At 39.6% G+C, this 23,866-nt stretch overlaps 1 long non-coding RNA gene across 1 annotated transcript; it reads left to right on the forward strand.

Moving 5' to 3' along the window:
• The first annotated feature begins 236 nt into the window (after positions 1–236).
• Positions 237–23,866, forward strand: LOC117942821. The gene is made up of 3 exons (XR_004656227.1): positions 237–321; positions 16,106–16,110; positions 23,855–23,866. It is a non-coding gene; the product is annotated as an uncharacterized LOC117942821 (long non-coding RNA).

The following is a 23,866-nucleotide window of genomic DNA, read 5'->3' on the forward strand; positions in this document are numbered from 1 at the left end:
TAGGTGAGATTAACTGGTTCAGGTCATGCTAATCAAAAACACACAGAACTTAAAGGTTGATACATGTTTCCAAAGAAACACAATTAACTAACATCCTCTTGCACTAATATATTAGTAGGTACACCAATTAAACATCTGAGTCAGAAATTATCCGTTTCCTCTTGTGTTTTGTTTCATTCCTGTCTTAACCGTAACACAAAAGAAACAAAGTGAATACACAGAATTGGAGTCCCTAAGGGAGAGTGGGGTACCTTTATTTAAGGGGCCACTGGAGGAGTTTTGGGATCTTTAGTCAAAAAAGACTTGACCCTCCCTTCGCCAGTAGTACATTTTTCTATGGTCCTCCATAATGATTGGGAAAAAATGCATGACCCTCCCCAACAATTTATTGATGCCTTCTGTTCTAGTTTGTGCTTGGCAAAAATGTACATGATAGCCATTGTTTTCTTAGAGCTATGACATATAATGATTTAACCTCTGCTTTCTCATCTTACACATCACACTCGAATGATATGGTGGCCATTTCAGTGGATTTACTCACTAACATTGTTGTGGAAACACAATGATCATGCAAACTAAATGCACACTTCCTGCATTACTGCATTACTTCAAATAAAAAGTTACTCCTCTAGTAAACTAGTATTCACATGAAACAAAACAATAAAACATTAAGACCATTCAACAAAGCACTATGTAATAACAAGATCAACACATGTAAAGTGGTTGCTATGGACTCTTCATTAGGCTTCCTCAGTCATTGTTTATTTTAAATGATCCAAAACTCCATTTCTCAGACGAGCGTTCATTTGAGAGCTTGCCTGCTACCACTCCTTTCTTCTCAAATGCCTTGACAAGGCCGACGTTTGCACAATTTTACAAATAATCCCAGGGACCCAAAAGGATATTTCAGTCAGGTGTGGCTGTAGCCTGGAGACCTACCGTCTCATGCCCTCCCGGCTGGTGCTGTCCGCAAGCTCTGACTTTTCAAAATAATTGCTTGCATCTGGTCCGCTATGTTTTTGTACGTTGGTGTTTTGGATGTTTTTGAACTAAACAGTACGGCAATCGTGATAATGAATGAAACTTTTTTATCAGATGTCTTAGTTACAACACGATGGAACTGGCAAAGCAGTTTTGTGTTCATGCGCAGGCGGGATTTATTCAGTTTGGGAAATCCCACAGTCTCTACAAAGCTACAGCAAACTTTCTGGCTGACTAAACAGGGAGGGCCTCATCTGCTTTTGGGGGGGGGGGGCGAGACTTAGAGAGCTACATGTATGCATGGAAAAATATGCACCAAACAAGCCACTTCTAAATTTCACTGTTTTCATGAAAACAAAAGTTTGGTGACCCTCCCACCTAGACTAAAAAAAGTTGGATGACCCTGCCCTCAACAAAGAATAAAAAGACATGACCCTCCCCTCTTTTCCTCCGGTGGTCCATTCCATAAATAGAAATCATCCGTAATTAAGAACAAAAGTACTGTGTGTCCTTTGTTTCTTTCCAAGGTGCATATTTCATAAGTGGATGCTTTGGAATCCCCTCTGTGTGAGCCTAAAATGCACTAAGATTCCTTTCAGGGAAGTTTTATTGGAGTTAGCCTGTTACCACAATCAAAAATCCATGCAGTTATTTTGGGAACATTGTCCATGCCAAAAATAGTCAAGAGTCATGCAACGCCAAACAGCTTGCTGAACCAAATGCCTCTGATCGATAGGTTACTGAATTATGTATAGTGTCCTGATGCAGTACAACTCCAAACACCAAACCTCTTATGCCTCTGATGCCTACCTTGATGTGAAGTTTCATTAATATGGGCACAGATGTGTGTGTATTTAAGAATATTTGTGATCTCTATCCATGAACCTAGTACTATTGTTACAATCTTTGACTCTCTAGAGCTTTAAGTGTTCCTGTATACCTCATGACAAGTGACTTCCTGCCAAGAAAGGACTGTTAAAGAAACACAGACCAGCAGACAACCATCCATCACAGCTCTACACATGCACACACCCATACATGCATATATTACACAGTGGTCCTTTAAGACTGTCTAGTCTTATAATGTCAGGGGACAGCAGAACTGCATGAATGTGGCACAGGCTTGTTATCGCAACAATCTTTCAACAGCCTTCATTTCAAACAACGACACATGGTGATGCCTTTTATAATTAAAACTCAAGTGGCTCTATTTCATTTATTTATTCAGGCACGGCTGTTTCTTCCCTTCCACTTTCATGCTTGTTTAAATTGATTTAACTTTTGAAATTGTCACGACAAAATAGGTTAGCTACCGCAATTACAAAAGTTCTAATTAAAAGCAGAATGCAAATATATTCATAATTGTGTTGCTGTCTTATCTGTTTCATGGCTGGTGTTACTTTAAAGCAGACAGGGGGAAAATTATGAATTGAATTGAGAGAGAGCAAGAGAGAGAGAGAGAGACAGTGGGGCAAAAGGAGTGGGAGAAAGAAGGAAAAAGCATTGTATTCTAATTAGCTGTCTCCGACAGATGACATTGTATTCTGACATGTTCCTTGTCACAGTGTCAATTAACTGACCAGAACACTCTACGCTGGTTTTAACGCCCCCATCACTCACTTGCATGCATGCACACACACACACGCACACATGCACACATGCACGCACGCACACACACATGCACACGTATACGCCTCACCAGCAGTGCATCACTCTCCTTATGAGAGAGGTCATTCTGAGACACACCAGTTTAACGCTGCTCTAGTTTGGCAACACTCTACACCACAACATGGATGATGATTCACTTATTCACACCCTCTGAAATTTTGATTAAATGAAACAGATGGCTATAAGAAGGCAGCTATGCTGATTACTAACTGCGGCGTTGGAAAAAAGGCTAAACTTGAAAACAAAATAAAAGAACATTCTATGGAATTATGCATTATTGTTTTCTGTTCGTGTAAGTTTATACTCTGATATTTTTCATGAAGGTCACAGAGACACCGGTTTTGCCCCATCTCAGACTTCAGATGAGCCCATCTCTGGACGTGCCACAGTTTGCCTACTGCTCCTAGGTTTGAGTTGACAATGCCATAATATACCTGCATATGCAGTAAATGGACAAAACCTTGGTCTGTGACGCATTTATGTGTGGCAGTAATTAGAACGGCCATATGTGTCGTTATGGGAGCTTGTGTATTGTGGTTCTTGTTGGTCTGGGAGGCTGCAGAACTGCATGTCTGACACAGCGAGGCCCAGCACAGGAGCACTGCAGGGAACTGTCCTGTCGCCTCTTCTGTTCACCTAATACAGCTCAGACTCCTGTCAGACCTGTCAGAAATTCTCACATGCCCATGGTAAGTTGGACTTCATGTAAGGAGGCCCCAAAAAGATGCTAGAATGAATAGCTGTGGATGTGAGAGGGGCCCATGCAGAATGCCCTTCTACAGGGCCCATAATTTTGTGCACGCACAATTTTCTTCGCAGCAATGTGATGGTGGGCATTGGCATCAGAGCCAGTGACCAAAAGAGACTGAATAAACTGATCAGAAAGAACGGCTTGGGTTAATTTGGTGGTGGAGAAGAGAATGCTGCACAAACTGTTGTGCATCATGGAAATCACCTGACATCCTCTTTATGAAGTCCTCCAAACAGCAGAGCTTTTTCAGTAAGTGGATATAGTAAATCCATATCCACAACATTCCACTTCCTGGATTGTTCAGGTGCTGCCCGGAAATTCCGCCGGCTGTCCCCTTCAACCACATGGTTGTTGGCATTTTAAACTCGGGTCAATTCATGGTCATGTCATTTAACTAATGCTTTCATCACAACTTACAATGGCTATATATGTCAAAGGTCGCACACCTCTGGAACACTACAACAACTACGAGTTTAGTATCTTGCTCAGGGACACATTGGTTGATGTGTTGCAGTGGGAATTGAACCCAAGTCTCCCACACCAGAGGTATGTGACATATCCACTGCGCCGTCGCTTTTTAGATCTCTGCAGGGTTAATCCAGACAGCTAACGACTATCTATTGAATCTGAGTTTTCTGTTGCACGACTAAAACAACCTTTGAACGAACACGTTCCACCAAAAAAAGTTAATTCCTGAGGCTTTTTTGCAGAGGCGCCATTGTTCCTTGCGGGGATTGTTTTTGCTTTAAAGAAATGCCAATACACTAGAGCACATTTTTCCCTTTGAGTCAGGACAGGGGATTCGGTTTGTATAACCTCAAGCTTCCCTCTTACGATCCAAAGACCAAAGATTAATACAAACATTGTCATTTTTGGCTTATATTCCTTTTATCCCCTATTAATGATGTGACCCATAACTTCACTAAGTGAATTTAGTGTTTAACTTTACTCTTCTACTTTACTGTTTACCAATTGGTGCCCACATCCACTTCAAGACACTAGTGCTTGCATACAGGGCCACAAAAGGATTAGCCCCAACTTACATCCAGGACTTGGTCGAACCCTATCCACAACCCGCCCACTCTGCTCTGCATCAGCCAACCTGCTTGCTGCCCCCTCACAGCGAGGGACAACTAATCACTGAAAAAAAAGACTGTTTGCTGTCCTGGCTCCTTAATGGTGGAAGGGACTTCCTATTAACATCAAGACGGACAAAAGTCTGTGCATCTTCTGATGAAGACTAAAAACACATCTCTCACATACATATATATATATATAGTTAGCTAAATGATGTAATGTAACTTGCACCATGTCCTTTCACAGCATTGTACATCCACATATTCCAGGGCGGTAATTGCTGTGTGGCCTCTGGTTGCCCCCTTTGGCAACCACTTGTTCAATATTTGTGTTGAATATAATGTATAAAAACAAATCAAAACTTACAAAACTAAAAACTGATATTTCAAAAGAAGTCAATATTTTATTTGGTTATCTGCGTAAAGTTTAAACACTGTTTGTGTGCAGCACAAAATTTCAGCTGTTGTGCAACCGCTTTCTATGCATGTGCTTTTGCCTGGTGTCTACGGATGGAATAGCAACGTGGATTTTGGTGCCTCATCATGGTGCCACCTAGATCTGTCTTCTCTGCTTTCTAATGCTCTGAAACGTTACATGCAACAGAAACATTAATATCACTAATAATATGTTACACTTGGCAGCAGGAAACTACCAGTAGCGACAGTAGTAATTGTATTAAACATGGTTGAAATGCTAATTGCTAAACACTGCAGTGTAATTGGATTTCACTGTAGAGGATTCCAACACCGGGATGTACAAACGTCTGCCGTTAAAGCTATGAGCTAAAAGACACAAACTAGCACTGGTCACCGCTCTTGTCTGAAAAACAACACAGACGGGACAAAATGTTGCACTTAGTGGTAAGCCTCATGGTGCATTAACAATGGGACCGGCATTTGTTATTGAGAACTACCCTTTTATTATATGTTTTTGTCTTTTAACAGCAATTTACTGGTGAAAGAAGTAATTATTGTATTATTTGAAAGTTATTGTTAATCATTTCAATTCCCCCCTTTTTTCTGCTGATCCAAAAATTAATCTAATCCAGGACTCAAAACCCCGATCAGATTGTTGAGTTTTGGGATCCATTTCACCCTTACTTGAGAGGGATGAGAAACTATATTTTAACTGTATTAAAATATGTGGTAAAGCTACATAAGAAAGTAATTTCCCCAAATAGAGGTAGTTTAAAACACGACAACCGTATTGTCAATTTGGCAACCAAAAACGGATGCCTGGTTGCCAAGCTGGCAATGACTTTAAAAAGTTAGCTTTGAGGCCTGCATGCACTGTTAAAATCCTGTATTTATCCAAGCTTTTGTATACACATGTTATTGTTAGGTTTTATATGTAAGTATTGTATAGTTCTTCTACATTATCTTTATGTTTTTTACTAAGCTGCTGTAACCGAGATATTTCCCCTGGGATTAATGAAGTAGCCTATTTATAAATCTATAGGACCCTGACCATCTATTAATTTGTTTTAAAAAGAATTATTAAAACGTATGGTAAATATAAATAAGGCAATTAACTAACTCAATGCTCGCCTCAAACATGAAAAAAAACCTTTTGTAATCCTGATTTTACTTTTCAATTGTATACTCACCCTTCATAATTTTCAAGTTAAAACAGTTCCAACTGTTTTGCTTTGAGGTGTTGGCAGGGTTCTGAAGTTATTTAAAACACATTTTCACAGGCATTCATTGTGACCTCACATTTAATCATTTTAATCACATCATTCTCAGTTGAGAAAGGGCAATTTTCTACATAAATATTTTTGTAGTTGTTTTTAATATTATTTCTGTTGTACTACATTCTTAGCATTTATTGCTCAATTTTGTTTTCCTTTCTTTCATTCATGTTCTACATAATTTTACCTCTGCATCCTTGTCAGAGCCATGCACAGGTTCAATGACTCATTCACTGAATACAGTCATAAATTCAATACACCATTGCCCTAGAAACCTGATTTGAACCTCTCACTCGTCACTCTCTCCAACCCTAAAACACATGTATGTGTGTACATGTATGTAATAAACTAACATGCTAATATATACAAAGAAAGGAATGTTCGAAGCACTTGGGCAATTGGCATAATTTCAAGGGGAGATAATTTTGCAAGGATGTTGCCAATATGTTGTACCTCACCACAACAGTACAAGTCTTAACAGACTTCTTAACCTGAATAGTAAATTTATTTTATAGCTTAATTGAAAAGGCTAAAAATTATTTAATGCCAAATCCGACACATTTAGAAATAACACATTGTAAGTTTGACTACAGATTATTTACAAGGAAATCATAATATTTTATGGCAAAGTTCCACATATTGGAATTATTGATAGGTACTACATGTGTGATATACTGCAGATGATAGTTTGCTGGTTGGCTAACCATGAAATTAATAAAAAAGTTTAACCAAGCAGGTGGATCCCTATGCAATTAGCTACAATAACTAATCCAGGAGGCTACTGTGTTTCCTTTTTTTTTACGATAAGTAACGTTTCCCAAATGTTTACAACAGTGTTGTGGTTTCGTTTTTTTTGTGCTGTTTTCTTCCCTTCTCCGTTTTCCCTCCCTGGTCTTGTGTTTGTGTCTTGTTTCTCCCAGGGACCTTTTGCACAAAACCAGGATAAGGGATTAAGCCGGGATATTGAAATTATCCAGTTAAACCAGAATGAATTAAACCCAGACAAGTAACCATGGAGATTTATTCTTTGCGGCTAGCCTGGTCCAGAGCAGGCTAACAGCCAGGCTTAGATTGATTCCTGGAGTCTCATGTGTCAAATCAGCTGCCGTCTGATCCGAATTAAACGTGTTTAACAGTTATTCCGTTGTCTTCTGCATGTGTTTTGCTTTATTTTTATTAAAATGCATTGGCCTACTTGTCACTATTTTTGTTGCGAGTTTGATTTAAACCCTACTACAGTTGTTTAGATAGTTTGAAATGGTTGCACTGGCACCCTGATGCGCAGTGGGACTTTTCCCGGTGGGATGGTACCGTTTTGAGGCTGCCTGGCGTTCGGCCGCTGCTTAGTGGCCACTGCCTAGTCCTGCACGTCGCGTCAGTGTCCACTCTCTCTGTAAAAGTAGAGATGAGCAGGGAAGCGTCCGTGGTCTCAGCTTCAGGTTTATACAGGACACGCTCCGAAAATTAATTGTGACAATACTAATTTAGCAATATTCCCAGATGATAATAATGGCAGACTGGTCAGAGACCACAACACTCATGATTTAATTTTCTTGTTGCTTATCCTTCTCTAATAAAGGACAGTTTGTGTTACTCCTTTACATGTAGGCCTAATGTTTTTTATCATAGCTTACATTGGTTTCATAACCTTCTCAATTAGTCTCACATCTCTGGACCAATAACGTGGCCTATATACAGTGCGTATGTAGTGAAGTTTACAATCATCACACCGGGAACACTCCAATGGTTCTTAATCTTTTTATATTGGTGCAGTCACTTGTCGAATAAACCATGAATATTGTTTACAAATGCTCACAGCGTGTATTGAAGTCATTACTTCTTTTTCTGGTTGTTGTCCCTTTCTTATTGTTCTGTATGAACATTACTTGTACAAAGAATTAGATATAGCTTATAGAGATTTGTGCATTTGGTTGTAAAACATGTCCTCGCGCTGTGAATAAGGGTTTGAAATTAAGCATTAGGGTCCATTTCCCAAGGAACATCAATTACCTCTGCTCACTTTTAAGGCAAAGGCTAAATAATAATACATTTTATTTATATAGGGATTTACATGGTAGGCTAGTCAAAGACACCTTACAGTAAAACCAGCACATTTATCACATAAAAACAGAAACATGAAAATAGCATATTTAAATCAATAAAAACACAGTGTAGCCTACAACTTTGTAAAAATGTAGAGTGACTATAGGCTAAGTAGATATTTTTACATCCATACACATTCAGTCGGGTCCACTATGTTGGGCTTATTCTCTCCGTTTGATCCGTATTTCCCTTTTTGCATATTCTTCACCTCTTATATACTTTCAATTTTAAGCTGCTGCTCATTGGGTGAAACATATGGCGCACGCGTCTTCTCAATTATGGATCAGTAAATCTGTGATCGATTCCGTGGTCTATTTAAGAAAGCCGTGAACGTGCACTTATCCCAGCTATCTATACCTGGCTTGACATAGCTTCACCTGTCTATCCTGTCTCGGCAAACGTGCAACTGATTAAGCCGCAATGAGTAGATTACACTAAGTCAAGCTGCGCTGTCTTGTCTCGTGTTCCCCTCAGTGCTTGTATGTTCTGTTTACTGTTTTATTTTGAAGTCTGTTTTTGTCTTGTCTTGCCTCTAGGTTTACTTCCTGTGTCTTCCCGCTCTTGTGATTACTATATGTCTTCCACTTGATTCCCTGCCCTCTTGTCACCTGCCTCTCATTACCTCATTACCTCGTGTATATAATGTTTGTGCTTCCCTTCACAGATCCTTCTGTCTTGTCTACACGTGCGTGCCAGTGTTCCTGTCGGCGTCTCCTGTTACCCTGCTTGTTCTCCCGTCGGATTTATTCCCTGCGGTGCCCTCCCCGTGAGTTTTCTTCCATGTGTGTTTTCCTTGCCCCTGTGCTATGTTTTTGTTGTTGTTCCCTGTTCATCGTTTTTATATGGTGCCTGGAATGTTTTTGTTAATAAAGACTGCGTTTTTGAAACCTCCTCTACCTGCCTGCTGCGCTCTGCTTTTGGGTCCTATTTCATTCAGTGTAACAGAAGCATCGGACCAGAAATGGACCCAGTGGAACATATTTTTGAGCCGCTCCTCCACCCGCTTGACCAGGAGGTGGATCTCGTGGCCTGCCGCTTCTGCCGACTGAACGAGACATGGCGCCTTAAGTTGGCACGCTGGGATGAGGCAGACAGGGAGTGCGGTCCTTTCCCGGAGCCGGCAGAGATCATTGTGGGCCCAGCTGACACCGGAGAACGCCTGAAGACGCTCCGTTGGCTGGAACACGCCCTCGGCCAGTTCCTAGCTGAGTTGGGAAGGACCACCAATGTGGGTAGCCAGCTGACCATCTGCTCCTTGATGCGGAATGCCATGGTAGGCAAACCTAGATCCTGAAGGCGCCGGGTGTGGCTGCTACTGCCAGGGAGATCTACCAGCAGGAGGCGAGCCTGCAGACCTACCTGACCCTCACCAGCGAGACACCGCAGACCAGTTCTCCCCGGGAGTTGCCACTGACCAGTTCTCCCCGGGAATCGCCGCGGACCAGCTCACTGGTGCCTGTATGTGGCTGGCCCGACCTTGGGCCGGTTAGCGGTCAAGACACTGAGCTGGCACTTGACTCCACTGACATTGAGCCGGTGACCGGCCCTTTCTGACCCTAGGCCGGCTAGTGGATTGTGAGCCCGGACTGGCATGCAGTTCCCCCGACCCAGGCTGGACGACTAGCGTTCACGACTCAGGTCGGACGGCCAGCGCCCTGGACTCCGGCTGATGGCCGGCGTTCCTGACCCTCAGTTGGCAGCTGGTGTCCCTGACCCGCAGCCCGCATCTTTGCCACTTTGTCGGCGTCTTTGTTGTTTGTCCCTGGTCTCTTTCTGGCTTCCCTCATGCCCTCTTTTTGTGGCCCCTATTCTCGTTCTCTCTCCCGTCTCCTCTCCCCTTTCGTCTCGTCCCCTCTCCTCTTTTGTATTTGTCTCCTCTCCCTCGTCTCCTCTTTTATCTTGTCACCTCCTCTTTTGTCATGTCTCCTCACCTCTTTTGTCTCAACCCCTGTTTCGCCTCCTCATCATTTTTCTCCTTTCCTCTTTTGTCTCGTCTCCTCTTTTGTCTTGTCTCCTTCCCTGGTCTACTCTCTCACCCCTCTTTCCTCTTTTATCCTTGCGTCTCCTCTTTTGTCCACTTTATTGTTCCCTCCTCTCCAGTCCCTCTCCAGTTCCTCTCTTGTTCCCTATCTGGCTTCTCAGTCCCCTTTCCTCCTTGTTCCATGTGTCCTTGTTCCCTCTCCCCTCGGTTTTTATTCCGCCCTTCTGGGTTGTTTTTTTTCTTTCTGGTTTTGTTTTTTTTGTCCTGTTTTCTTTGCCTTCTCCATTTTCCCTCCCTGGTCTTGTGTTTGTGTCTTGTTTCTCCCCGGTCTTGTGTTGTTGGTCTTGTCTTGTGTATCCAACTTCCGGTTGTGCACATGATGCAGAAAGCGATGTAGTTCCTTGTGTAAATGTTTGATCAATCAACGACCAAAACATGCCTCATTATGTGGAATTTGGCGGCCCTATACTTTGTTAACTTACTTCCTGCTTTGCTCTCTTAGGACGACAGTCTCAATCATATTATTTCTTAATTTAACCTTGTGGGAGTCTTGTTGACATTAAAGTCTCTTTTACAGTAGAAACCTGTCATATTGTGGAAGACAACTTACGCTACTAGACAGTATAGACCAGTAGTTCTTAAACACTTTTTAAACAATGTAGCGCAAAACATTTTTTGGGAAAAAATGAAGTTTATATAGAAGGTACAATACAGTGCTGGCAGGGATTACAACAACCTTGAAACTAAAAAAAACATTTAAATGCTACATTTCAAATTTTTAGAATACATCACTAAATTATTTAATTATTATAGTATAATTATTTCAGGAATTATTACAATTTACAATTACAATTTTAAATTAGCATTTTGCAAAACCTCATGCACCCCTGCAGTACTCAAAAGTACCCCTAGGGGTATGCGTACCTCCATTTGAGAAACACCTGTATAGACAATATCCACTTTAGATGCATAAACACGTATGAAAGAAAAGATCATGGTTTGGACTAAAACCATCCTAAGGAACACGCATTTCCTGGGTGGGTCCGGAAGTGAATTACACTCTCGGACTTGAAAGTCCTGTATGTGTAACACCCACCCATCCACCCCAAACTCCTCCCTATGCGGCCATTCGTGTTCTTATACACTGGCTGTCAATGTAGTGAAAACAGCAAAAACAACATGGAATAGTTACAAATTACAGTGCTTAACTTTCCTTAGCTTTTTGAACGAATCTTATATAATGTAAACAAAACAATACATTTGGTAACAAACACATTGACCACTGGACTACACAGGGTAGTGGTAAAAAATTCCCCCCTGCAATTTTTACTTTAGCAGACTGAACTGACATGTCATTTTTCACAGGTTGTTTTGAAGTCTTGAAGAAGTTGAAACCTCAATCTGAGAGAAGGAAATAGCACACCACTAAGATAGAATTGCCTGTGTAAGACTCTGACAACTCAGATGACGCTTTCTGGGAGGAAATTGATGTATACACTTAAAGAAGCAGTGAGCTTGATTTACAGGGATTTGTTGCCAGAATGGAATATAATATTCATAACTGTTTCATTAGTTTATTACCTGAAACTAAAAATTGTGTTTTGTAACTTTAGAAGGAATCCTTTATGTCAAAATAGGGAGCAGGTTCTCTTCCATTGTGTTCGTCATATTGCACAGCTGATTCTACAGTAGCCAAGAATAGACAAACCAAACACTGGCTATACAGATGGCCTTTTGTTTATTTACGTTACCTGAAGGCAGTGGCAGATCTAGAAAACTTTACATGGAGTTGCAAAGGGGTAGCGAGAGATCTTGGCAGGGTGGCAGGGGAAGACGGCACATGGGAACCCCCATTTGTAAATGCACTGATATGCCCTACAATGCCCCCAAAACCCTGCTACGCCCTGAACTGCTACAGTTATTATTTCTAGTCGTAGTTCCATCATATTTATTGTTACTATAATTGCCACAGTTCATCATACCAACTGCTATAATTAATATGAATCATAATTCTCCATATCTGTATCTGTCTCTGTGTCCCAACCGGCAGCGGCAGATGCCTGCCCACCAAGAGCCTGGGTCTGTCTGAGGTTTCTGGCCAAAAGTTTTTTCTCACCACAAATGCTTGCTCTTGAGGGAATTGTTGAGTCTTTGTAAATTATCGTGTGGTCTAGACCTACTCTATCTGTAAAGTGTCTTGAAAAGAGTGAACTCGACTTGATATTATAAATTGAATTAAATTACTCGATCATGTTTACAGATTCAGACAAATAGAACAGAAAATAGAACAGAATGTCTTACTTCAGTAATTATGATGGAACAAAATGTCAAACAAATGCTATGATAACTGTAAAACATCATTAGATAATCTATGTATATATGTGTAAATCTTTAAATATCTGGCCCTATAACATATACAACTGAATAGAAATAGCCCAAAACTGAAAACATATTATTTTACTGAGTGACATGTTTTGCTACCGCACTGCAAGGGGTCCAGGGGTAACTGCAGGCTTCTCCCCCCTGTCATATTCATCCGCCTCCTCTTGATCACTCCCTGCGTGTGTCCTTCTTTTAGAATCTGCGGCATACACTTCTTCCCTCACAGTCAATTCTTCTTTTCCCTTTTCACTTTCACTTCTTTCTGCATCTCCTTCTCTGGTCTTCTCCTGCTCTACCCCCCTGGTCTCTTTGGTTTACTGCCTTCTCCTTCTTCATTTCCCACATTCTCTTCCTCCTGTGCAGTACTCAGAATTTTCTTGGCTGGCAATATTCTCACTTTTAGGCTTCAGCTAACATCTCCAGCTACTCTGGCCTGCAATCTTCAAGATGTGAAACGCTCTGTTTATCCTTGTATTGCATTACACTGTAGGGCCCTGAAGCTAATAAGTAGTCTAACAAACATAACATCAGAGGAGATCTATTACATGCACACAACAGTTATGTTAGACTCGCCTTCTTAATCCCATTTGTTAATTACCATTTGTTGTTTTCCCAGTTTGACTGTAAAGGATGTCACTTGGTTTAATTTGTGCAGCCTTGTTGCCGTGCTACGTGAGAGGAAGTGGATTTTAACTAATCACATACAAAAGATCGGTCTCACTAAGCACTGTGTAGTGTGTTGTAACATAATGCCACTGAAACGGCAACCCTCTTTAAGCGTTAAGAATTCAAACATGCCAGTTTGTAAGATTCTGTATTATGCTGTTCTTGTCTTTAGTAAAAACAAACACAAGTCTTCAAGTTGACTCACGAATCGCAAGTCTATGGTATAATTAACTCAGATCAGTTGAGTCCTACCGATGCAATGTAAAATGATAACAGCACCACACACAAACCTCTTGCAACATTATTTACTACCAGTCATAGCTATCTTAGCTTAAAAAAAGCTTTATAACTTACAATTTCACAGCCAACAACAACTCCACAAGTCAAGTGAGCAGAGAGACAATCTGACCCGCAGACTAAGAGCTGGTAGCTTGTAGACCATGGGATTCACTTGAGAACTCACAAGCCCTCAATGACTCATGAGTTGACGATGCTTGCATGAGTCAGTCAATCCCACGAATCAGCCGGCTACATGGTCATGAGTGGAGCATGTGAAGTCTCTCCTCGAGCTCAGAGTAGAGCAAAACAACAACAAAAGTAATTCTTTTACTACTGAAATAACATACAATGTTCTGCACGTAGCCTAGCTAGGCTTACTGTAGGTTAAAGGCTAATACCGCTCAGCATATTTGATGAAGGAACGTAGTCAAGTATTTGAGGGAAAGGGGGTTAAGATTACATTACATTATTATTTATTATTAATTAACATAAATTGTTTGTTTCAATGTTTTAAGAAAATGTAGACCCTGTAGATCCTCCCCGGCCTGAAGGTCAACGGAAGTTCTCTACACACTTGGAAAGGGAGGGGAGAGGTATTTAATTAATTCCGAAATCTGCAACCTCACCATTTCGATGCAACTAGATTCTACATTCTGCTCCTTTAAGTTTGTACACTTATCTGTTGGTACTCTAGTTAATTACAGGCCAATTCTCCCAACAAGTTGGTGCAATAGCTGGCTGTATCTTTGCTGTAAGCTTATGGTTTTGAAGTTGACTCACAATTCTTGACATTCTCCTATACATCCCAGCTAGATTGGGCCAATAAATAAGGCTTTGTAGGTCTGAAACTGTATCTCCAAAGGTCACAGTCAGCGAGTCCCGATGGATGAGCTGGAAGAGCTGGGGTTGTAAAGCTTCAGGTATCAACTTTTACAAGATCTTAGGTAATGCCAATGTCCTGTAGAAAATGTCTTCCACAATGACATTTTTTAAAGTGCTATTTTCTCTTCTCTTGTATCTTCTTATGACTTTCCTTTACATGTATGGGCTGGGTAGGGAACCTGGCTGTCCAAGCCCTACTGTTGGGCTTCCCATACCAACTGAATAAGGATTTAAAGGTCTTTTGTTTGAAATATAATGATAAAAGGGAAATCCTGCACTTCCTGTGTTTGGGTGCGGGGGTTTTAATGGTTTAAACACCTAATGGAGGTATGAGTGATCCATTGCCACTATAAAAAGCCTCCCCTGCAGTTAAACCAGTTTCCATGTACCCAGAACACAGCAAAACACTATTTCTAGGGCAGAATAGTCTATTTTTGCAGTTTTGACTCCTAGTAGGTGATGTGAGGACTGTGCCCATCTCCATAATAATGCCTGCTACAACACAACACCCCAAGAGCAACAAGACCAGTAGTGTTGACCATGAAGAGTTGAATAGGATGGAAGAAATATCTAGTTGAGTATATTTACCTGTGAGTCTAATACTTCATTATGTGAAGAGCATCAACTGTTAGTTTTGTAAAAACTGATCCCCTATTCATCAGCATCTCTGAACAATGTAGATAGATTGTTTGGTGGACACAAATCAGCAAGGGATGCTACATTTCCTATTTCCTGTTGTTACTTACCCCTCTAAGTTTACTGTTTCTACATCTCTGACAATAAACTTCATCAGCATTAAAAGGCATCCGCTTGGAAAGGTTACTTTTGTTACGGTATCTGAAAAAATTAAACTGTGGATGAGTGGTGAATAAATTTGCATAGGGAAATGTTTTCCCTTTTTTTTGGCAAGTTGATTAGGGAAACACGGTCTGATTTCCATAGGGGATTACAGCCATATCTGGTACAGATGTTCCCATCATCTGTGGTAAATGACACTCCCATATATTCAGTGGATGATTTGTAAAATGGTAACAAGGTACATGAGGGATGAGGTGAGGGGGAAGGGAGGGTCACTGAGACAACTGAGTAAAAAGAACATCCACTGTAGGGGCAGGGAAATACCAATACCTTACAGGCAATAACTCATTCAACTATCTTGTATCCTATAGTTTTGTGATACAATGTGTGTATTACAGGATGAGATGGTCATAGCGTACCTTTAAGCCTGGCTTTCCTGGAAAGCTCGCTTTACGTAAACAGAGATGTTTCAGTACCTAACCATATCCTCCATAAAATACATTTATCCACTACAAATTAGCTTTTCTAAATACGTTTAAGAGGAAACATCTGCTTTCTACTGTGTATTATGTTAACTAGCAACCTTTTCTGGTCAGGGTGGAGGACTGGGCATACAAAGCACATACTTTAAAACAAGAGACCAAAGTTTGTGTTCTGTGTGCCACGCATAATTAGGTTTGGGCATTAGACAAGGTTGTCGAAAAATCAAGTCAGTGTTGACCTTTTCTGTATTTCACCAAAACCACAATATTTCCATAGCTTTAATAAAATACATGAATGACGAATGCACTTTTTTAGAGGCCAGGGTTTTTGTTCCATGAGTACATTTCCTGAGGTAAAGGTACAGGCAATGTATGTTATATTGGAATTTTGTCAAACAAGCAGAAATATTTGCTTTCAGTAAGACAACGGTGCTTAAAGCCAGCCTGCAAATTAGCTAACAAAATACATTTTTAACTGCCACACAACACATAAGCATTTTTGATCTGATATCCCTTATCATCAGGATAGCATCAGTGTTGGAAACTGTTAACACTGTTAGAAATCACTGTTGGTAAAACAAATCTTTTCTTTTTTTTGACCTGAACAAACCCATTCTCACTCCTGTGGAGAGCTGTCACGGATACAATGTTGGACTCAAATGCTCGACTCAAACCGGAGTAGAAGGTGAGTTTGTTTATTTTTAAACAAACAATCCAGGCAACGGTACAAATCCAGAAGGCAGATAGTACAGGCAATACATTGGGAAACACTGGAAAACAAACTCTAGGAAACGCTGGAAAGTGAAACGCACGAGGAGTAATCTGGCAAAGGCTTAGTGAACACAGAGACAGGTAATCAAAAACGGCGGGAAACAAACAAAGGCAGGAAGACCAGTGAATAAAGACAAAGTGGATTTCAAAATAAAACAGAAAGTCCATGAACACAAACAGAAAACATGAAACCAGCTTAATCAGAAAAATGACACAAGGACAAAACCATGACAAGAGCAGCATCTAGGTTTTGGTTAAAATGACCCCTTGTTTAAATGGATACTTTGCGGGTTTTAATCCAGCTGTATGAAATCTTTGTGTTGATGTTTCTGGAAAATACAGTATATCTTTAAGGTTTAAACTTGAAAGGATGATCTTAGTTGTGTATGACTTTTTTTATTATCATGAAATGAACATAGACATGATTTAAAGAAAAACTATGTTGACTGTCATTTGGAAACGGAAAGCAAGTAGTCTCCTGTAGCAAAAGCGTTTTGTTGACCTTACCTCCTCACACCCTCCTCCCTATGCGGGCTTTGTGGCTCTATAATAATGTCAACTGGCTTCCTCCTTTGCTCCCAACAGACAAGAGTCATAATTCATATGGTCAGTAGAAGGATTTGTCATTTGTAACGTAAACAAATCCCATTTTGGAGGATTTGCTGAGATGACTGATGCTCTCATTTTTCTTGGGAGGACAGTGACAAAATAAGTATGATCCTTTAGTGTTCAAAATCTGTTTCTCTGTCAGCTTGAATAGAGCTGAATACCACACATACTGTACCATACAACTTGCACACCTGAAGAGTCAACATACAAAAGAAGTGTCATCTCTTTTTTTTTTCATTTAAAGAATACAGCAATTTACACTTAGCGTAGATGATAACTGTAGCACTCACTGAACCGAAAAAGTATTTCCCTAAAATGAAGGAAGGCACAATGGGACATTTGAGTTACATTTTCAGATGTAGAGTGGTGATGGCAGTAACTAAACCACTTGTCTAAATGGATGCTCTGGGAGTCCAAGTTAGAGTTTATTAAGCAGCAAACTTTCATGCATACTGTATGAAATCATTTTCTGTCTGACTGCGGCTGCGTACTTTTTGGGACTTTCTGAATATAACATTCATACATTATGAAAGTAAAGATTTAATTTGTCCCTAATGACATGTACCTACAGTATAAGTAGCGCATAAATTATAGCATATTTAAGTTTTACAAGATTAATAGAAAGATATTGACAAATGAAAGGGGGAGAAATAGAGACAGAGAGAGATTGAGACTGATGGAACATTTTTTCAGGGACATCATTAATTCGGACCGATGGAGTCTAACTGCAGGCTGGTTTAAGAGAAGGAAAATGAAATATTCCTTACAATTTGAGAAACCCTCCATTTTTCTATCCTTGCTTGCAAATGATTGGTTAAGAAAGCAGATAGAACCACACTTTTGTTCTATTTTGTTGGCACTTATTTTTTACAAACCTTTTTCTGTGTCTCTCCTTATCCCCATTCCAACCTTTTATTTATATTCCTTACATTTTAATGAATTTGTTCCTCATGTGTCTATTTCTTCTCATCTGTCTATCTTTTCCTTCTCTTAGTAATGACTCGTTGAAACTGTCCTGACTGTGGAGTGCCCCCTTTCTGTGAAAGTGGCATTTTCTTAGCAAGATGTAAAAAAATGGCTGCAATGAGCGGTACGTTATAGTGGCTTCCTTCCAATCAGAGAATAGAGACCTGGAGCTCAGGCAATGCATTTACTGGAGACCATAAGCTGTCCTCCCTCTTTTGCCACTCATTTATGTTACCTTCTCTTTCTCAATTTAGAGAAAATTGTCTAAAAATGAGAAATAAAATATATTCCGTTTTATCACTGTGGAAAATTATATATATTAGTTTGACAAGAAATAGAAATTATGTTGATTTGACATGAAAAATAATTGATGTTGGTTGTTTTCACAATACAATAATGAAAATGGTGACAACCTTTATTTTACCAACTCATTCACCCTTGCTTGATTATTTTTCCAATTACTGTCATGTAAAATTGGCTGTGACAGCTTCCCTCTCTGTATACCCTAGTTATCACTGGCTGACTATTGTACAGTCCAGCTTCAACACAAACTGTCACATTTAACAGCCAGTGGGGCATGGGCAGGTCAGCATTCAACATCAGTGTGAGTAAAAAAAAAACCTTTGTGGAAATGTCACATTAGGCATTCTGTTGTTTGGTTGTGCCCAGTCATGTGCCAGTAGCCATTTAGATTTTTCCACATCTTAACTTTTCCCCCCCCTATTCAGTGCTCTTCTTCTTACTATTTGTAACTGCTTCACTGACTTGTCTGTTGCGCCTTCACCCTATGCACTCAAGTCATTATTTCACTACACATCTCTAAAATGGATGTTTTAAGGTCATCAGAACAAGACAGCAGACTGAGTTCATTACTCTGGTCCTTAATGCTTTCAAGCAGCAAATAGTGCATGTGTTGAGTTCTTCACGATAAATGACGTTTTCTTCGCTCTCACTTTCCATCTTCTTGTGACCATAAAGTCTCATTTATCTTTACGTCCGTATTCATCCTCTGCCTTCACAAATGCCCAATTGTTGAAAAGGAAACGATTCAATTACTGGCCATAGTTGTTAAAGCAATGAAACTGCCACAGTCAAAAGTGTCTGTACAAATCAGGATGAAGACTGTAAAGATTTAAACAGGGCTCATATAGACACTGTTCTAAAGCTCCGCCTCTGCACAGGATACAAGATAGGTCATAAGATCACAGTGCTACATTTCTGCCTGCCACACGTATGGGAAGATGTTTTCTCTAAAGGGTGGTGCTGTGCACATGACTATGTATTATGTGCACATGCTTACAGGAGCAACAGAAAAACTGCTCGGACGTACTTATGACACAATTTCTCTCTGGACAACATGTGCTAAAATTTCAATATTTCGTTTCGAATGGTGTCAGAAATCCAGTTGTCCTTAATGAAGCCACTCATATGCCCCCTGGGCAAATTATATGCAAAACTCTTTCCCGATGGCTCTGCCACCGCATTGGAAGTCCCTAGTGTCCAAGTAGGTTCATTGTATGGATCAATTTTATGGCCAGACTATCTCTGTTCTTAATTTTGTACAGCTGTCTGCATGTAAATTTTACTAAATGTGACAAAACAATGACAATCTTTTTGATCATTAGAGCAAAACACAAACAACACAACTTTGCGGTACTACAATTTGCACTAGCTTCAGCCTAAGTGCAAATGTCTTGGTTTTTATTTTTAATTACTTTGTGCATATGATTCCCATCTGGCGGAATTTTCAGCGGCATGAGACCAATCCCAGAATTGGAATGTCGTGGATTTAGACTAGTCTGAAACCAACCCTCAGTACTTGTTCCAAGCCCTTATCTTAGTTGTGCTTGCACCTCTTGTTTTCAAAACTGCATAAAACTTGTACTTGCACCTTGAAAATAACATTTAAAAAAAAGGTGAAACATTTAGATCCTTGTCCAGTGTTCATTTTGTAGACTTTTTTTATTCTTCATACCAACCTTCAACATATTTGACTGTATGTTGGTGCTCTTTTCTTGAACAAAATAACTGACAATTCACAAAAGAGTGGTAATTCACAACAATGTGTGGAGCTGTTTTTGCACTAATCACGTTTCTGTTTATTCCAGATTAGTGTATTTATACTCACACCACCAATATGCTGGCAGGGTCTAAGTAGCTTTACTGGATAAATGAATTAAAATAGTTTCCTAAGGGCTGTGTAAATGAGTGGAAAGTCTTATTGCTTGAGCTGTTATGGTTTTATGAGTTTGATTTATAATACGCCTTTTATTTTCAAAATTGCACCCTCCAATCCTTGAATCCAGTAATATGTAATGATGACCAAACCTTTCCTTAGTAATGTACTTAGAACAAATTTGTCTCTTTTGTGTTCCACACACCCCACTCGAGTTTGTGCAATTTCTATTTTTTTACTGGCATGCTGTGAAGCAGTTTGTTTTGCCACATCCCTTAGTGTCTCCACTTGTTATGAGTGTCTTACTCATGGTCTCTCACGCTCTCAGTTCTTTTCCCCATCTCACGCTCTCTGTTCTCCATATGTCTTCCTTTTCTTCCTTACCACAGTGTCAGTGCCTGTCTTTTGCTCCCTTTTCCCCATGCCATGTTTGTGACACAATGCCATTTTTGTTAATAAGAAGTAAGTGAGTGGATATATTTTCTTTTTTAGTGTCATAGAGCATTATGCTGTATATTGGTTTGCTGTGGAGATAATACTGTAAGGGTGTGTATGATTATTGTAGAAGAAGATTCATTTAACACGAATATCATCCTACATTCTGTGAATTACAAGGAAGCATACAATGAGTGAGAGGCCATACACACCACGGACCGGTTGCTATTGTGCGTGTGTCTGTCTCAGTTATCACACAAATACTCTTCAAGAATATTTTTATCTAGACCATTCATTCTTGTCTGAATTGATGCAGCCTTCAAAGAGCACTGTATCTAATACAAACAACAAACAACTTGGAGTGTTTTAATAGAAATATGTGGATGATGAAAATACATTATAAATCAATGAATAAAATGTGAGTATTTATACAACAAAACCCGGAAATAATACAACAAAATAGCTCATGGCAACAACTCTGAGCTACTAGTGTCCCTATTTAAAAATTCAGGGGATCAAGTTTCAAGATTCCTTCTCTGAGGACCTTCACTTATCTGTGCTGAATTCAATTTGCAATTCATCCAACACCAAATCAAATCATTAAGATTCATCCTTTGGAGACTGTCTGAACAGAATTGTATGGCAAAGACATTGTTGCATGTGAATGTAATTTGTATCCAACAAGGTAAACCTTTTCACATTTGATGATTACTTTGACTATTTTGCACATCAAACAAACAAATGAAGACCTTTACTATCTTCTATTTCTTTAATTACTACTACACCTTACAAAGCAATGTAATCTAGTTCAATGTCCATCCTTTTATAAATTTAAATGTAAAAGGCAAATATTTCAAAATTGCTATTGTCTTTAAAGCGGTGATGCTTTTTGTATTACAGTTAATGTAGAAGGAACCTGTATAAGTGTGACCTGAGGTCTAGATATAAAGTTTCATTTAAGTCTTTATTTTGCTGTGCTAAATACCATTTATAACAGCTGTTGTCTCTTCTGAGGGCTGCTATATGATACTGGGAAACTCACAGAAGTGTTTGGCAGAAGTCTACAGATGATAGAAAGAAAAATGGGTTCTATATCAATTAGCTGGAAACTGCGAAAAGCTGAAAAAAGGCATTATTTCCTGTGGTTAAATGTCAAACTTCACCGCCACTTTATGCGTCATGTTGCTTTGAGCTTTATTTTTAAAGCAGATCTTAAGGCTATGTCTCTTTTTAACTGTCAAGGACTTCTGTGGCTGGCTTTTTGAAGCCTTATAAAAACATTAAGCGAAAGAGCCACACCAAGATTAACACAGCTGCATCCAGTTGAACCTATTTGCCTTGTTAACTAGCTGCAGTGTTCAGGGCCTACAAGCAAACAGACTAGACTAGTTGCCGATGTAAAAACGCTATCAGATTGTTGACTAGATAAATAACATAAATTCACATGCTGGAGAACTGTTCAATGAAAATGAAACCAGATTACGTTAACTAGTAACACCTTTATTTAGGGTGAAAAGAGGGTAGGCTTTCAAAAGTCAACAGATGTGATCAATGAAGGTTGTTTAACGGAAGTTAGCAGAACGGATGAAATTTTTCTTTTAAATTGTGTGGATGCTGTTTCTGTATTTCCTAAGGTTTTCACCAGAAGCTGACCTGTTCTTATGCCACTGCACATGGCAGTCAATTTTTTTGAATACCATGCACACAGTACAGTACAAGTAACCCTGACTATTCTTAAAAGGTAATGATATCTAATGGTTTGGAATAAAATCCATTGTAAAATACTATCCTAATTAATCCAATGAAGTTATGGGTGGAATGGTGGCTGAGGTCCTGTGTTCAAATCTTTTTGCATGAGTTTGCATGTTTCCTTAGAGTCTGCATGGATTTGTTCATGCAGTCCAGAGAATACTGTAGCAGGTTTGTTTGATTTGTCCGTAGGTGTGAATGCATTTGCCTCTTCGTGTAGGCCCACGTGTTAGCTTTGTGATAGACTGTTGACCTATCCAGACCTAACCCGCCTCTCACTCAATGCATGCTGGGATAGGCTTTAACCCCCATGACCCTGGACAGGATAAGCGGTTTAGAAAATAAATGGATGGATGGTTTGAAAAGTCATAGCTAGAAAAACAATTATATTCTGCTTTTCCCTGGCATGAATTTGAGACAAAGACATACTGCCCAGGGTTTTTACTTTATCTTAAACCAACCCAGATGGTCTGGAAATATTGTCTACTGATTCCGCAAGTTGTTAAGACTTATCTCTTCACATGGTTCACTTTCCCCAACCCTAACTTTGTCCCTCACAATTTTTCGGTAACCACTTAAAGACATAATATTTAGTGGTAAGCTAACCTTTTGGAAACACACAGCGTTCAAAAGTCTGGCTAGAGAGAGAATGAGAGAGAGAAAGATTTTAAATAAAATGTTTCACAGCAATCATGTTCTAAAGCACACACATACACACACACTTCTAGTGATTGATCAGTAATGAGTGAGAATGATTACTTTTTTATTACTGTAGACTATACCTTTTAAAGAAAACCCAACATGTTATACATTTAAACCTTATAGGTATACCCCCAATGGGCTAGTCATTAAAAATTCAATCTGGGCAGCCAAACATTGTTCAGACCCACCATTTACATTCTACTGAAGATCCCAAATATACCAAAGTAACAAAAACAATGGAATACATGTTAACACCAGTCATCTGCGACTGGCATATCAACTAGGACAGGTGATACAAACCAGAGCAAACAACTCAAGAGGCCAATCTAAGGGAGTTCTGAGTCCATCAAGAAACTAAACAAGAAACAGGATAAGAGTCAAAATAGAAAACATCTTACATATGATTAAAAACAACACCTAATACAAACTCAAAAATAAAAACTAAAAGTATTAAAGGCCGACTGAGGAAAGTGAAATCAGTTCTCTTTCTCCCTTTTTTTGACGCCTGCCTTCAAGCTAGCAATTCATTATAAAAGGTATGCATTTTCCCTCAGTTTTTTATCGGCTCAAGACACAAGACCATTACAGTGTCATTTGATTATAAGAAAACATAGAGTCCTCAAACCTGTCCATGGTTTCTACTTAATTTAATAGTTTAATTGAAAAATAGCATCATGCATAAATGCCATTAAACATCCTAACCAAGAACCCTCTAAAA

Source organism: Etheostoma cragini, chromosome 1 (assembly GCF_013103735.1).
Source record: "Etheostoma cragini isolate CJK2018 chromosome 1, CSU_Ecrag_1.0, whole genome shotgun sequence".
In the NCBI taxonomy this organism is placed as follows: Eukaryota; Metazoa; Chordata; class Actinopteri; order Perciformes; family Percidae; genus Etheostoma; species Etheostoma cragini.